The sequence below is a fragment of the Canis lupus genome, chromosome 25 (genome assembly GCF_003254725.2).
Source record: "Canis lupus dingo isolate Sandy chromosome 25, ASM325472v2, whole genome shotgun sequence".
In the NCBI taxonomy this organism is placed as follows: Eukaryota; Metazoa; Chordata; class Mammalia; order Carnivora; family Canidae; genus Canis; species Canis lupus.
The window spans coordinates 9,674,588-9,691,891 of NC_064267.1; the positions used below are offsets into that span (position 1 = coordinate 9,674,588).

At 44.6% G+C, this 17,304-nt stretch overlaps 1 protein-coding gene and 1 long non-coding RNA gene across 12 annotated transcripts in view; one reads left to right on the plus strand and one right to left on the minus strand.

Moving 5' to 3' along the window:
* Positions 1-8,308: 8,308 nt before the first annotated feature.
* LOC112669467 (uncharacterized) lies at positions 8,309-16,096 on the minus strand. 3 transcript variants are annotated; one of them, XR_007406051.1, is made up of 3 exons: positions 15,974-16,096; positions 13,502-13,854; positions 8,309-8,621 (listed from the first exon to the last, which is right to left on the minus strand). It is a non-coding gene; the product is annotated as an uncharacterized LOC112669467 (long non-coding RNA). The 3 variants fall into 3 exon arrangements; XR_007406050.1 differs by lacking the exon at positions 15,974-16,096 and adding an exon at positions 15,450-15,548; XR_003142280.3 differs by lacking the exon at positions 15,974-16,096 and adding an exon at positions 14,732-15,443.
* Positions 15,551-17,304, plus strand: part of KATNAL1 (katanin catalytic subunit A1 like 1) — a 113,900-nt gene continuing 112,146 nt past the window's right edge. For 4 of the 9 annotated variants that reach the window (XM_035719980.2, XM_035719977.2, XM_035719973.2 and 1 more), the window contains exon 1: positions 15,559-15,687. The gene's annotated coding sequence lies outside the window, so the exon portion shown is untranslated. Of the gene's footprint in view, positions 15,688-15,932; positions 16,061-16,117; positions 16,246-17,304 lie in introns of those variants that run through there. The other 5 variants (XM_035719987.2, XM_035719989.2, XM_035719988.2 and 2 more) reach the window with 5 other exon arrangements.

Consider the following 17,304-nt stretch of genomic DNA (forward strand, 5'->3'; position numbering starts at 1 on the left):
CATACACTTAGTGCTTGCAACTTCCTCTGATACTAGCTCCAGAAAGGAGGTTGTCTACATATGTGGTGGAAGGACTTTAGGATCTTTGTGATTCAAGGTCCAACGCCTGGACCTCTTTCCCAAGCGACCTCAGACATACTGGGCTTATGTACTGCCATCTCTGGAACAAATCTGTAGACTCTATAGCAGGAGTTCCCAATCTTAGCTGCACATTAGAACCTCTTGGAGAACATAAAAAATACTGATGTCCGGGCCCTTCCCTGTCTCCACCCACTCCCACTAAAATTTTAATTGGTCACGATGAGGGTCTAGGCAACTGTGTTTTTAAAGTAAATCCAGGTGATGCTAATATGCTACAACATTGAGAATCTGCTGCTCTAAGGTCACTCTGAGAAGAAAGAGCTTCCTCCTCCATCACTGGCCTGTGGCAGGTGCACCTGTAGAGATGGTAGCAACAGGGGTATCACAAAGGCAATAATTTGCTGTAAAATTATTGAATGACTGCAGCAAAAGACACTGTCAAAGAGATGGTAACAAGCATTATTCTCATTATTTTGCTGAAAAAAATTGCTAAGATCAGACATCTGTGTATTATCATCTCAGTTGCAAAGACTTTTGCCAATACCCTTGGGTTCTGTCCCCATAAGCACCCTGAGGCAGATAGGGAAGGTATTACTATGCGCATTTTTTATAGGTGAGAAAATGTAGCTAAGAAAGGCTGAATGAAGGTCCAAGATGACACAGCTAAGTCATTAGCAGGGCTGGGGTTAGAATCCAGGTTTCTGATTGCTGTTCCCTTATGACAAATCAATAGTATTATAAATTAGAATCCCATACAAATCTAGTAGTTACTTACTGTATGACCCATAGGCAGTCACTTAAACTCTCAGTATCCTCATCTATAAAACGGGCATAGAGGTGCCTGAGTGGCTCAGTCTATTAGGCATCTGCCTTTGGCTCAAGTCATGATCCCAGGATCAAGCCCCACATGGGGCTCCCCGATCAGCGGGGAGTCTGCTTCTTCTTCTGACCCTCCCTCCTCTACTGCTCTCTCTCTCACACTCATTCTTTCTCAAATAAATAAAATGTGGCTACCTCATGGGGCTGCTCTGGAATCAAATGACATAATGCTTCTTACAGAAGCAATAAAACAGTATCAATATAAGCCATTGCTATTATTATGAACAAGAGACAGAAAGAAATAGTTTGAGAGAGGTTAGGTAATTTCTAATGCTGTTCCAGTATCTGGAATTTTAAATTATCACCAAAGTGTATGCTGTTGCCTTGTCATATTTTATTCTTTCCAATATCATCTGCATATGTCCTTGGCCTGATTTATTCATGAATTTATCAGCCAGGATTGCAGAATTGACCTGAGAAGATTAGGTTTCCCAGGGTCAAAGAAGTGTCTGAAAGTGAGACACTGAATCCATTTTGAATTCACACTTCCCTTTCTGCTGAACTCCTGAATTTCCTGGCTCATGATGGCATCTGAGCAGCTGCCATGCATGCCCTTAACCACGCTTGAATTCTGTAACATGTCATATTACTTCATTTTAGCCCCCTGGGCCCATTTTGGAAGGCCCTGAATCTGTCATATGGGGTACTTGATCTAAAAATCAGTTGAACAGCTCTGTCCCTTTGCTCTATATTGGGCCTTGGTGCTGGAGAGTAGACCCAGGTTAGGAGAGAGATGTCTGAGGGATGTCTGAGGTTTTTCTCATAGGAGATGAAATAGAGGGACGCCTGGGTGGCTCAGTGGTTGAGCCTCTGCCTTCTGCTCAGGGCATGGGCCCGGAGTTCCGGGATCAAGTCCTGCATTGGGCTCCTTGCAGGGAGCCTACTTCTCCCTCTGCCTATGTCTCTGCCTTCTCTCTGTGTCTCTCATGAATAAATAAATAAATAAAAAAAAAGAAGAAATGGGAAATCAGTTAAGAGAAGGCATGTAAGAAATGAGTTCTTTCAATCCCACTTAACATCATTTGGTACACTGTCAGTGAGACACCTCATGGTAGTTAGAGTTATAAAGACAATCCTTATTTATGAACACAGGTCATTTATACATTTTTACAAAATTTATCACTGTCAACCTCTGCTTCTTTTTTCATGATTCTCTCTACCACAACGCTCTACATAACAATAGATTTTCAGTAGATGTTGTCAGGCACTCCTTTTCCTATGACATTCATTCATTTGTTTATTCATATAAGAAAAATTTATGAGGTTTTGACTTTATGTCAGGCACTCTGGAAGGGCTGAAGGTACACAACCTTAGTCGTGGTCCTAGTTCTCAGGGGAACTGATTTAGGGGAAAACAGGGATGCAAGAAGATGACTGGAATCAGCATAAGTGTTATGATGGTTGGGGGCGGGGGTGCAGAGGCAGAGTTCCACAGAGCTCAAGGAGAGGGACTGGGGCCAGGGAATGGGTTCCAGAAGGAATGCTTGGGTTGATTCTTGAAAAACAAGGAGGAGGGCACCTGGGTGGCTCAATGGTTGAGCATCTGGCTTTGGCTCAGTTCTTGATCCTGGGGTCCTGGGATTGAGTCCTGCATTGGGTTCCCTGCATGGAGCCTACTTCTCCCTCTATGTCTCTGCCTCTCTTTGTGTGTCTCTCATCAATAAATGAATAATATGTTTAAAAAAAAAAAAGAAAATCAAGGAGGAGCTGGGGAGGTGAGAAGGACAATTGGGGAAGGTGGTTTTAGGCAGAAGGAGGAGTTATATAGGCATGAGGTCTGGAAGCATGAGGAGGTTGGAGTCAAAAGAGGAAGCAAAAACAAGCACAACCAGGTCACCGTATACTCTGAACTGTGTCCTGTAGGCCAGCGTTTTCCCATATTCATTAGTACTTCATGAATTCAATGTAAAAGAAATCAGGAATATTAGAGTAGCAGTAAGAGTGAGCTTTGTTTCATGAAACTTGCATGTGTTTGAGATCTGTGTCTGAGTGTGCATGTGTGTATGTGTATGTGATGTGTACATATATATAGGTCTGTACTGAGTATAGGGTTTTATGATTAAAAAAAAGTTTGAGAAACTGCTGTAGCCTGGGAATGTCACTGGCTTTCACTTTAAGGAGTGACACAATTAGATTTTCATCTTAGCACAATTATTTTGGCTGCAGTATGCAGAATGGATTTCAGTGACTGGAGTGCAGCATGGTGGCAAGCTCTGGAGCAGCCATCTTGTAGGATGAGAGGATCCACATGTTGTGAATGGCAGATAAACGAGATAGAAGGAGCATGAGTCACTTGTGACTATAAACTGCCATATCAGCCCTGCACCACCTATTCAGATTTCCAAATGAGAGAGAAATAGATCTCTAGTCTACTTGAGCCCACAATATTTGGGTTTGAAATGATAGGCTAACCAAAATCCTTAACTCTTATGCCTATCTATGACAGATGGACTTAAGATGCCCTGTAATAATCCCTACTTCCCAATAGTCACACTTCTGGGTAATCCCCTCGAGTATGGGTGGAATCTGTGACTTGCTTCTAATTAGTAGAATATGCAAGATAAATAGATTACTAGACATTATCCTTGAATATTATTATCCATGAATAGATTACTGAAGATTTTGTCAAGTTTTGCTATCCAAGTCTCACCTTTGCTGGTTTTGATGAAGCAAGTTGGCATGTTATGAGCTATCCTGTGAAGAGGTTCAGATAGCAGAAAACTGAAGGTAGACTCTGGCTGACTGCCAGTAAGGAACTAAGGCCCTCAGTCCAACCATCTGCAAGACTTAAATCTTGCCAGTGACCATGTGAACTTGAAAGTGGGTCCTTCCCAGTCAAGCTCTCAGATGAGACCCCAGACCTGGCCAACACTTTGACTGCAGCCTGTGAGACACCCTAAAGTAGAGGACCCTTCTGAACTGTGCCTGGATTCCTGACCCATTGAAACTGAGATAAGAAAAGTGTGTTGTCTTGAGCCCATAAGATTGTGGTAATTTGTTATAATAGATAACTAATATACTACCTAATTTATATCTGACTTCCTCTGCTTCTGCCTCATTTTCTTGACTTGACAATACTCCTACAATGACATCCATATTAAACTCAAATACATCTTGTGCTTTTCGTACTTGTCAGACCAGCAAAAACTAAAATGTTGGATAATTCCAAGATATCGAGAAGTAGAAATTCTCCTGTTCTGTTTTGAGTATAAATGGATACAATCAGTTTAGGAAATACTTAGTAAAATCTAGGAAAATTGAAGATGAACATGTTTTGCTATCTATTATTGTCCTTCTTGGCATAAATTCTATTAAGTCCTTTGCACATATGTACAAAGTAACATCCACAGATATTCATTGTACAACCTTTAGATTAGTGAAGTATCAGGAATGTGGTGCTGCTCAAACAAATACTTAAAAATGTGGAATGGGGGGTGCCTGGGTGGCTCAGTCTGTTGAGCATCTGACTCTTGGTTTTGGCTCAGGTCATGATCTTGTAGTCATGAGATTAAGCCCTGTGTCAGGCTCTGTGCTCAGTATAGAGTCTGCTTCAAATTCTCTCTCTCTCTCTCTCTCCCTCTCTCTCTCAAACAAGGAAAAAAATCTTTAAAAAATGTGGAATGGCTTTGGAACTGGGTAATGGGTAGAGGTTGGAAGAATTTTGAGGTGCATGCTAGAAAAGGCTGACATTGCTGTGAACGGACCATTAAGGGTGATTCTGGTGAGAACTCAGAGGAGAGCTGTAGGGAAAGCCTCAATCTTCTTAATACTGAACAGAATGGTGGTAGAAAGGGAATGGTAAAGGCCATTCTGATGAGGTCTTAAATGGAAGTGAGGAACATTTTATTGGAGAATGGAGGAATGGCCATCATTTTTATAAAGTGGCAAACAACTGAATTTTGTTCATGTTCTAGTGTTTTGTGGAAGTTAGAACTAGCAAGTGTCAGCCTAAATAAAGTGGTCAACTGAGGCTGTGGAGGCTGAGAAAAATTAAGGCCATCCCACCTAAAGTTTAGCATTAGCACAAGTACAGCCATCTTAGGCCCCTGTGAATAAGAGCTGAACTTTATGGGAAAAACTGCAGAATGTCCTCAATGTCCTCGGCAGGTAATCCCATATCAGAAAGACAACAGAGCTCAGAATTGCCTTCAGCAGAGAATCCCATATCAGAAAGACAACAGAGCCCACTGACCGTTGTAGAAAGTCCCATATTAGAATGAGAACAGAGCTCAATGCCCTTGAAATCCCCACATCAGAATGTAAACAGAACTTGAGAAATTCCTCCACCCCTTCTGAAAATCCCCTAGACCAGCCTATAAAAAACCCAGCTGTAAACCACTTTGGGGTCCAAGTCCCTGCTCCGCTTTGTCGGGTATACTTGGACCCAAGCTCGAGCTTGCTAATAAACCTTCGTGCGCTTGCATCCGTGTTGGCTCCTTGGTGGTTTCTCAGATTCGCAATCTTGGGCACAACAAGGCAATCTCAAATTACCTAAAGTTGAGTTTATTCAGGAATAGCAGAGGAATACAACTTGGGAAATGCAAGCTACAGGCCAGTCCATTCAGTGTCTGGGGTGAATATTTATGGACAAGGAATGCAATGAAAGGTGTGTGTGGGGGGGGGGCTTGAGCCAGAGTCCAAGCGAGTTCATTGTTTTAAGGATGGAATGAGATTCGTTTTGGATGTTCATTGATCAGGCAGTAAATATGGGTTTTGGATGAGTCAGGCATTTACTGGAAATTAGTCTCTTGAGGGTGCATTTTTTTTTTTTTTTTTGTATTTATTTGAGAGAGAGAGAAGAGAGAGCACAAGCAAGAGGAAGGAAAGAGGAAGAAGCAGACTCCTCACTGAGCAGGGAGCCTGAGAGTAGGGTGGGGTGGGGTGGGGGTGGGGGTGCTCAATCCCAGGATTCTGGGGCCATGACCTGAGTTGAAGGCAGCTGCTTAGCTGACTAAGTCTTGAAGGCACCCCTGGAGGCACATTCTTGAGATTCTCCGTTTCATATCCTTGGTTCCATTTGAGATTGAAATCCTTTCACACTAACAATGAAATTGGATATTTAGCTGAAGCAATTTCTAAGCAAAGTGTTGAAAGAGCAGCCCAGTTCTTCCTGACTCCTTATAGTAAAATTCAAGAAGAGAGAAATGACTTAAAGATGGAATTTTTAATCACAAAGGAACCAGAACTTAAATATTTGGAAAATTCTCAGTCTGTCTCCATAAAAGGAAGGAGAAAGCCTATTTGGGAGAGAACACTAAGGGTGTGGCTAAGTGACCATCTGATAAAGAGATTAGTATGGATCAGTGACTTTGGCAGAAGCCAGGTGCTATTCTCCAAGACAATGGAGGAATGACCAAGGATTCCTCAGGGTGATTTAAAGATCATCAGGCCTACCATTCCCACATAGGCCCAGAGTGGGAAGGCAGGGAAGAGGAGTTTGAAGAGGGGTTGCTGGCACTTGCAGGAGCTCAGTGCGAACTGCTGGGCACTGCCTCACCTCACACCCCATGACTGCAACCACACACCCTAGCCATGCTCCTAGCTGGGCCCAAATGAGATGTCAGTGGGCCCAGGTACAGTGCGGGCTGCAGTGGTTGACCCCCGAGAGAGTGCAGGCAGCAAACTCTGGTGGTATCTGCACTGCCTACAGAGTATACAATCCCTGGGGACATGGCTTCCTTCACTTAAATTTCAAAGGATGGGACCTTGGAGCCTAAGAGTGGTGTCCAGGGGAGTCACAGCAGTTGAGACCACCCAAAGCCATGGGGACAGGGCTGTTGGGAGCCCTAGGGCCTAATTTCTGCCTGACAAAGCTGGGAAAGCAAGACCACCACCCCAGTGTGTCTGGAAGGTGGGACGTCTACCCCAGTGCACCTGGAGGGCAGAGCATCGAGCCAAAGAGGATTAGTCTTCAGCCTTAAGGTCTAATGGAATTTGCCTTCTTGGGTTTGGGTCTTAACTCTGGACCTCACTCCTTTCTTTCCTGTTTCTAACTTTGGAATGGGAAAATTAGTCCTGTGCCTATCTCACCATTTTGTGTTTTGGAAGTACATGGCATGTTTTGTTTCACCAGCTTACAGCTGAAGAGGAATTTGCCTTAGAGTGAATATTAACTGATTTAGATGAGATTTTGGATGTTAGAGTTGATGACATGAAAAGGACATGGATTTTAAGGGGCCAAGGGTAGAATGCTGCAGACCAAATGATTGTGTCCCCTCCAAATTCATATGTTCAAACTCTACCCCACAATGCGATGGTATTTGGAAGTGGGATCTTTGGGATATTTGATTAGGTAATGAGGGTGGAGCTGTCATGAGTGGGAATTAGTGTCCTTATGAAAGACCTCAGAGAGTTCCCTCTCTCCTTCTGCCATGTGAGGTCATAGCAAGAAGACTACTGTCAATGAGGTAGGAAGCTGGCTCTTACCAGACATCGAATCTGCCAGTGACTTGATCTTGAACTGCTCAGGTTCCAGAAATGTGAGAAATAAATTTGTTTATAAGCCATCCAGTCTATGTTTTTTTTTTTTTTTTTTTTTTTTTTTGTTACAGTAGCCCAGACACACCAAGACATGAAGGTTGGAAAGAAACTGTACTTTATGGTTGCAGTAGTTAAAAATGAGTGAACTAACTTTCCAGGTATAAACTTGGGCAAACCTCACTGTTGTCTTGTTTTGAGAAATTGGCACAGCCACCCCAACCTCCAGCAACTACCAACCTGATCAGTCAACAGACATCAACAGTGAGGCAAGATCCTTCACCAGCTGAAAACCCATCTTTTAGCAATAAAGGGTCTTTGTATTAAGGTATGTACATCATATTTATTAATTTATATTTTTAAGATTTTTAAGGATTTTATTTTTCTTTTTAAGCAATCTCTACAACAGAACATGGGGCTCAAACTCACAACCCTGAGATCAAGAGTCACACTCTGGGACACCTGCATGGCTCACTGGTTGAGCGTCCGCCATTGACTCAGGGTGTGATCCCGGGGTCCTGGGATCGAGTCCCACATCAGGCTCCCTACAGGGAGCCTGCTTCTCTCTCTGCTGATATCTCTACCTCTCTCTGTGTCTCTCATGAATAAATAAGATCTTAAAAAAAAAAAAAAAGTCACACGCTCCACCAACTGGGCCAGCCAGATGCGCCAGTACATCGTTTTTTAGACATAATGCTATTACACAGTTAAAGGTTATAGTATAGTGTATACATAACTTTTATATGCACTGGGAAACCAAAAAATTCATTTGACTTGCTTCACTGTGATATTTGTTTAAAAAACAACATGCTTATTTGTTATGAAGGCATAAATCTAGGCACAGAGCAAGAAGGAAGAAAGAGCACAAAACTTAGGAGATTGCTGTCCTTTATTTCATTGTGACTTCACTGTCAGATAATGACAACAGTTAACCGGAGAGATGGGGAAAAGGGACAGAGACAAGGATGAATAAAGGCTGTTAGAAGTCTTCATTGTAGCTATCAGCGAGGGCTTCTTGAAGACGTGAAATTTGTGGTGGGATTTGAGAAAGGAGGAAGCAGCCTGGTGAACATAAGGCAAGGGTATTGCAGAGAACTGGATGATGAACGGTTTGCTTCAATAGTTAACCATTTAGGAATGATTCACATAAGTCATCATTTACGCACATAAATCACAAAGAAGACCTAAAATATAGCAGAAAAACAAGAGGGAAGAGAGGAAATAGAATTTACCTCTTAAACACATCCCTTTCAATTCCCTACAGGCCAAACTAAAATAGGACACAGAAAAAAAACAGGCAAAGGATTCCGGTACCGGGAGTAGCCCCCTAGAGTGGCTTATATCTTCTTGGAAGGGGAAATGGGATCCCAGCTGTACCGCTCCTTTTTTCATTCAGACTTAAAATGTTTTGTGCTTGTGGTTGCTTGGCACAACACTGCCTTTTACAAATAGAAAACCTGATCACAAACTGCTTTTCCTCTGTGACATGCCACCTACATTGTAATGTGTTTCACTGGTGAAATCACAAGGTGACATGCTTTTCAGTTCGCTAGAAAATGTTCTACACGTCACAAATGAAGTAACTTGCCAACATTTGCCTGAGCAATTCACATTCAGTTATGTATTCCTCTACTAAATGTAAGGTCCTAAAACAGGTGAAAGATGTGTTGCTAATGTATTAGCAGCTTGCTGAATATACAAGATGACTTACTGCAGTGCTCAATGAAAGAACTATTACTCCAGCTATCACAGAGGACTGTACATTCATTCATTGAGTTAACATACCCACAACACTCCAGACTGTTACAAATCCACTTAACAGCCCCGAGTCCTGGGTTTTCTGTTCATATTTCTAAATTAGCATAAAGAAATACAAAATCATAAGCAAGGAGAATCCCCACAGGCGACTGCTAAGAGGTTCTGTTGTTTATTTTGGCATACATAAGAAATATTTGGAATTCCCCAAATGTAAAGCAGTTCATTAAGACTATGTGATTAAATGAGGCTGGCCTAATAGTTCTGGTCTTTAAAGAGTGTCTCCCTTCTAATGGGAGCATTGAAGCAGAAGCATAGTAAGTTCATGAATAAAATAGAGCAAAAAGACTCATTTGGGCTGGATATGGCAGAAACAGGGAAAAGTTTCTCCCCTTCCTTTTCTTGGCTACTACCTCCTCATATCACCTGTGAGAAAAGGCAGCATCAGAGAAAAAAATGCACCCTGAAATCTATCTTTTCTTTCCTTTTTTTTTTTTTTGAAATCTATCTTTTTCATCCTTCTCTTTGACTCACCAAGTCCCACTTAATGAGGTCTCTGGTACCACTTCTTTGCTTTTTTCTTTTCTTTTTTTTCCTTGTTTTTTCATTGTTAACTTTTGTTTTCCTCCACTTGCTAAAAAGTGTAGAAGGGCAACTTTAAAAAGCTGAGTTTTCTACATATCCAAGAGAGGTCAGACTCCAGATGAAGCATGGGGTTCCATCCAAACTGGTAGAGAACTGTAGGCTCACCAGCAGTGATTTTTATGGGCCAAGCTAGCTAGGCCTGGCGTCCAATGGTGAGAGCTGCTATGGCAGGCCTGGGTCTCTGTCTCTGCTCTTCACATACCTGAGATGCAGAGCACCTGTGTGTGGTAGGACTGGCCCCTCAGCACTTAGGGCAACTGTCTATTGAAGAACTCTCCCCCTCATCTAAGGTAGTGTTTCTTAAACCTTTTGGACTGACATTCACAGCAGGAGCTATGTTTTATTTCACAATTCATATTTGTCAGGGTCCACCACTCAGGAAAAAAAAAAGAAACCAAGGCAAGTATTTCAGCAGAGAGAATTTAGCAGAGGGAATTGATTAAATAGATGTTGGAGCGGCTGTAAAATTTTAAAAAGAACACTGGAGTAACACGTCAACAATAATTGCAAGTAGCAGGTAACTGCCTTTGGGGCGAGAGATCAAAGAGTGGAGGGGAGGGTGGGTTCTCAGAACCCAGCAGCTTAGAAGAGAAGGAACATGGTTGTGGGACCCAGACCTCTGCAGAAACACACTGCCTGACTCATGCTGCTAAGTCTGGGGTGGAGGGAGAAGTGGTGCTGTGAGGCTGGTTCTGGAAGTGCCACTAGAAGCCTGAGACAGAAATTACTGCCTCCAGGCTAAAAGGCCATTGCTAGAGTGATGCTGATAGGAATAGCAAGCTAACAGGAAGCGACCATGTCAGCAAGTTGGCTTCCTCTTCTTCCAGCCTTGTGCTCTTCCCTACTATATCCAGGAGCTAGAAGACAAAGGAGATATGTGGGTTGCCTAGTTCCAGCTCCACCAATACCAGCAGTAGAGGGAGGGTAGGTTTGAAGCCCAAAGTCCAATGACTGTTGTATTTGACTAGAACTATGTGCATACACTCTGCATTTCGTTCCTATTGCTTCTGTTTGAATCTACCTTACCCCACTCTATCTTACCCTATCACATTTTAAACATTAAAAAGCTGGATAGGATGCATGAAATTGATTTCATGACCTATTAAACTTTGTTCTAGGACCTAGTAGTGACTTTGAGCATTGGAATTCAGTGTCCCTTACCTCCCAAACTCTCCACACCAAAAGTGACTTAGGGGAACTGCCTCTTAAGGTACTCGCTCATCCACTGAACACATATGGGGGCCCACACTTTTCCATAGGCCTCAGGGATATTTATATTAGGAGTCTATTAATGTCCTCTATAGCATCAGAAGGGGGAAAGCAAGAGAGGGGAGGTTTAACTCAAGAGAGAAGGAGCCATGAATCAAAAATATTGTGTCCTTATATGAAAGGTATTTTTTTTTAAATTTTTTTTTAAACTTTTATTTATGATAGGCACACAGTGAGAGAGAGAGAGAGGCAGAGACACAGGCAGAGGGAGAAGCAGGCTCCATGCACTGGGAGCCCAATGTGGGATTCGATCCCGGGTCTCCAGGACCGCGCCCTGGGCCAAAGGCAGGCGCCAAACCGCTGCGCCACCCAGGGATCCCATATGAAAGGTATTAAAGATGTATTGGAAATACCCAGAAATGTACGTCAGAGGAGTTTGAAATCCAGTGAGGAGAAAAGACAAAAGCCAATGAGTAAATAATGCGTGAGCTGCCACTAGATGGTACGTTGTCTAAGTGGGTGATACAGGCAGGAAATTTTGTGAGTACAGAGCAGGAATAGGATTGTGAGCAGGAATGATCAGGAAAGGCTTCATGTAGAGGCCTGAGGCAGTTTTTGCATAATAGGTAGAATTTAGGGTAGGGGGATAGCATTCCAGGTGAAGAGATTATCATATAGAACAAGGTAAGGAAGTGCACAACATGCTTGAGGCAGTATTGGAGCTTGTGGATCAGAACTAGTAAGGGAAATCTGAGTGTCAACCAGAGCCAAGAGGTGAAACCCTATAAATGGAGAGGGTGTATTGATTCAATGTTGGGAGCTATTTCCACTTAAGAAGCTGGTAGAAGAGCTGGTGAATAACACAATGAAGCATGCTTTGAGGAGAACCAAGGTCATGAACCACTAAGGAGGGTGGCCAGCAAAGTCAAATGCTATAGCGGCCAAGACTGAGAACTGAGGAAAAATGTCTGACTTTGAACCAGATGTGCTAAATCTTTTTTTAAGATTTTTATTTGAGAGAGATCATGCAGAAGCGGGGAGGAGGGGCAGAAGGTGAGTGAGGCAGACTCTTTCGCTGAGCAGGACCCCGAGATCATGACCCGGGTGAGGCAGATGATTAACTGAGCCACCTAGTCGCCCCTAGATGTGCTAAGTCTCTTTAATGAGGGCAATGGCTCATGACCATATTGTCCATGTAGATTAATCCGTTATTACTTTCAGATTTGCACAGTGTGTTTAACTATTACTTGAACTAATCCAAAGTCTCCAGTGAAAAGAATAAACTATTGTCAGTTCTCATTCCTTCCCAACTGTCCACAGCCATGCTAGGTTTTCTAAGGTTGTGCTTCAGGAGCTCATGTTCTTCCTCTGTGACCATCCTCCTTCAGCTTACTTCAAGGCAGCTGCTGCCTTTCACTGCTGTCATCATTCTCCTTAAGTGGTTTGTCCTGCTGAGCTGCTTCTCTGGGGATTCTGACTTCAAAAAAAACAAGGAGGGTTATGCATTGGGGCCTTGCATTTGCAGACTTCTTCATGGCTGTAGACTGCACTACAACCCTGGCCAGCTGCCTTGTAAATGCAAGTGACTGGTCACAAGGGAAATCAGATGAGGGCTAGATGGATCAGGTGAACCTATCATCTCTACTACAAAAACATGTGTTCAGCTGATAGCAGATCAGTATCATCTTCTCCAGGAGTAAAGGAGACTCTATTTATATGTTCATTATATATGCAGAGTTGTGATCAAATTGCTAGAGGTGACAAGCCCAGGTGTTGCTTCTATAAGGATGTCATTATTGCTACTAAGCATTAACTCAGGTTTTGTTCTGGATTTTATTGCTTGAATGCTGTCATTACTTCTGTACAATATAAGCTATGATGACGGAGATTTTTTTATTTTTATTTATTTATGATAGTCACAGAGAGAAAGAGAGAGGCAGAGACACAGGCAGAGGGAGAAGCAGGCTCCATGCACCGGGAGCCCGACGTGGGATTCGATCCCGGGTCTCCAGGATCGCGCCCTGGGCCAAAGGCAGGCGCCAAACCGCTGCGCCACCCAGGGATCCCGATGATGGAGATTTTAGGTTCTTTTCTTTCTCTTCGACATCAGGTTCCAGCTACTATCAACTGCTTCCTCATTTACACTGAATAGTTTTTTTTTTTTTTTAAAGATTTTATTTATTCATGAGAGACACAGAAAGAAGGCAGAGACATAGGCAGAGAGAGAAGCAAGCTCTTGGCAGGGAGCCCAATTTGGGACTCAATCCCAGAACTCTGGGATTATGCCCTGAGCCCAAGGCAGACGCTCAACTGCTGAGCCATCCAGGTGTCCCTGCATTGAAAAGTTTTCATAACTGAACCCCCTATGCAGGTAGCCTAGATAGGTCATGTGCATAAGCTTAATATTTACTGAGTATACTCTGGGCTGAATCAAATAGAATATGCAGATACATACCGAGTTGAAACATGATTTTGATAGCTGGCACTACAGTTCCTCTTGGGCCAAGTGCTTTCTTTGTGTAGGAAAATACTTTGATAAATAGTTGAGGAGTAGAAGGTGGTCCTGAAGGTATAGGTTAGGAAACAGAGATAACTAAAAGTATTATATAAAGAGAGAAAAGAAGAGAGAGAGGGCCAGGGAGATGTTGGTTAGTGCAGGGTTGCCATTTCTGCTGAAAAAGGATATGGGTTGGTGGATACCAATGCCATTAGGATACCGAGGTCCTTCCAAGACCAGGGAATTCTAACTTTAGGTTATCTGCATCCTTCATTTAAAACCCTTCAGCTGCTCCAAACCTTCAGCGGAACCTGTTATACAAATGACCAACCAAAGAAAAGGGCTTGATTTCCAAACTGTGTCAGCAGGAGAGAAAAGCGCTGCAGAAGGTGAGATGTGAGAGAGTCCATGTGTTCAGAGAGAGCAAGAACTCAGCCAGAAGTGACCCTGAGATTCTAAAACCCCCAGGGATTGTACCATCTTGGAGAGAACATTGGCCTTTCCACACGAGGTGGGAAAGGGACTTGAGTCAATTTTAACAAAATTTCTGTGGACAAGGTGACCCCGACTGAGAACTGGATGACATGCACAGTAAGCAGCTTGCTATTTTCAATCATAATTTCTCAAGAGACATTTATTGGTAGAAAATGACAGGGTAATTCTGCCGCCCCCCTTCCTCCGTTTATTTAAATTACTAGGTCTCATTTTCCTCATCTGCAAAGTCTGGAGATTGGACAGAGACCATCTCCGTGGTTTCTATTAGAGTCTACAGCTCTAATAACGATGTTACAGATGCAGAGAACAGACTGGTGGTTGCCAGATGTGGGGATTGGGAGTAGTGGGTGAGGAGGGTGGTCGAAGGGTACAAATTTCCTATTGTAAAATAAGTCAGTCCTGGGGATGTAAGGTACAGCCTGGTGACCAAAGTTAACAACACTGTATTGTATATTTGTAAGTTGCTAAGACTGATCTTGAATTATTTTTATGTTTTTTTTTTTTTTTTTTGAGGTACATTCACCTACAGTGAAATGTGCAGATTTTACGGGTACTATTCCATGAGTTTTGACAAAGGCATATGCCTCTGTAACCCGAAGCCTAAGGAAGAGACAGAGCTTCTCCATCACTAGAGAATTCCGTCTTCAGCCGCACCCCAGCCTCCCCTCCGGCCACCCCTCTTCTGACTCTTACCACGAAGGGTTAAATAAGATTTAAACATTGTTAAATGCCAGTCTTTGTTTCACAGTGGTCCATCGGTATCGACGCCCTGATTTCTCCAAGGCACTGGGCACTAGACATCGTCTCCATTTTGCAGAGTAAGGCGTTCCGCATCCGGGAGTGAACTGCCCCCGGGGATCCGCTGCCCGGGGTAGGGGCAGGGCGGGAACCGAGAAGCGGTTCTGCGGTTTCTACGGTTTCTACGGCCCCGGCCCCGCACCTCTGAGAAGGCTGCTGCAGAGTCCACAAACCATCACCTCAGGAATAGCATACGCCTCAAACGTTCGGCCCAAATCGGCGCCTCTTAGGAGTTCTCAGACCTCAACAATCCGAAAGGCCGTACGCTCTACACCTTACTAAGGGACTCCTCTCCACCCTGCTCCTCCGAAAGCGGCAGAGGGTGTGCAACACTGCAAATGGGATTTTGCTGGTGGAAAGGCCAAAGGGGGACGGGCCGGCCCGGGCCCGACGACCTTTACGGAGCCCGGCGGCGAGACGCCCGGCGCTGCCTCCTCCGGCGCCACAGCTACCGTCTCAGAATAGAGCGGCACCGAGGCGCTCCGCCGACCGCAGCGGACCAGCGTCCGGCCGAGGGATTGGCCGCGGCCGCGGCAGGGCTCGTCGGGCAGTCCCCGAGCTCGATCAGCCGCGCGTCCTCCTCCAGGTCACCGCCCGCCCCTCTCCGCCTCACCCTTGCGCCGCCCTTCCCCCGCACCCGGGCGGGGTTCTCAGGCTCCTCCCCCGAGTTGACTGTGAGCCTCTGTGCTCCCCCCACCGCTCGCCTCGCGGCTGCCATGGCAACCGTACGCCGCCGCCGCCGCCGCCTCTTCACGCACGTCGGGAACTAACGGACTCGGCGGCCGCAGAGGCCTGTGCCCTTCCCCCAACCGGGCCGCATCACCAACCGGCGGCCGAGCTGCGGCACCTAGGTAATGAATCCGAGGGAGAGGGGCGCAAGCAGGAGAGCAGGTGGGGGGGTATCCAGGCTGACAGCCCCACCCAGTGTCCCGCCGCCTAGGCGGTGCGGCGGCGCGGCGGTCGGGGCGCCGGCAAGGGAGGTGGAGAACAGTGGGAGCTCGAGGCTCGCGGGGCATTATGGGGATCGTAGTTTAGCGGCCCCGCAGGCTTGCGGCCGTGGCGGCGTGGCCTGGACCGGCGAACTACAAAGCCCGGCGGCCCTGGCTGCTGGGAAAGACCGATAAACTTTGAGCCTACCGGGCCAGAGAAAATCTGTGTCTTTGTGGTGCTGGGGCTCTTGGGTGGTCGCCGAACTGCGCTCTGCGCTGGGAAAGGGAAGTGGAGGTGAGACTTGGGCTTCCCGTCCTGCCGTTTGGCCCGCCCCGGTTAACAGCGCTCAGCCCCACCCCGACTGGGCTGGGCCACCGCCCCCGGTAGTCTCGGTGATGAGCAGCCGCCCCAGCTGCAGGGCCTCGGGCCTGCGGCGCCTCTGACCCTCCCAGGTTGCTGCTGCCGCTCGGTGCCGAACCGTATGTATGGCACACATTTGATGGGAGACCGAGAAACGGTTTTTTTTAACAGGCCTTTCTCCTTTCCCTAATACGTTTATTTTTAGATATTTAATCATGTTTATTCTGAAGTAGCTCGGAGGTGTTTGCATATTAAAGCCATTAATAATTACTCAGAGGGCATTAATATTTAAAGGTCAAGTGTAGAAGTAGAGACCATGCTATTATATAGTAATACCTTAAAAAAAAACCGTTCTGCCTTTTGCGTTTTATTTATTGAGGGTCAATATTGTAAAATGAGCCCCCCTCACCCCTACTTAATACTAGCTTGAACATTACCTACACATATTTGAAGATTAATTTAGCTTTAAATTACTAGTGATTTTTAAAGCACAGACTGGTCTTTTTTTTTTTTTTTTTTTAAAGCAGTGAGTAGTAGTAATTATTTTCTTTGATTATTTTAATGTTCTTTAGAATTTCTCGGTAGCATGTTTTCAGAATGAAAAATGCCGTGTTCTACTTAAAAAAAAAACAAAAAACAAAAAACTCTGCAATACACCTTAGTCCTTAGAGTTGGCTCAGGCCTTGGTGGTAAGGAAGCCCACCAGATTTAAAAAACCTGCCTTGATTATCTTTTAAAATTTTTTCAACAGGTAGATAACGATCCTAGAAATTTGGTATTTTATAGAGTATGTGGAAAAAATTGATAGTAGAGTGGTCTTATTTTGTGTGTTTTACATCATTTTTTTAAAAAAGAATTTATTAGCACAAGCAGAGGGAGCAGCTGAGGGACAGGGAGAAGGAGGCTCCCAGCTTAGCAGAGCTTCTTGATTCCCAAGACCCTGAGATCATGACCTGAGCCAAAGGCAGACACTTGACCAACTGTGTTTTATTTATTTATTTATTTTTAAACTTAAAAAAAAAAAAATTAGTTTTGAGAGAGAACAAGTGGGAAGGGGCAAGGGCAGAGGAGGAAACAAACTTTCCACTGAGCAGCAGGGAGTCTGATGCAGGACTGATCCCAGGACCCTGGGAGCATGACTTGAGCCAAAGGCAGATGCTTAACTGACTGAGTCACCC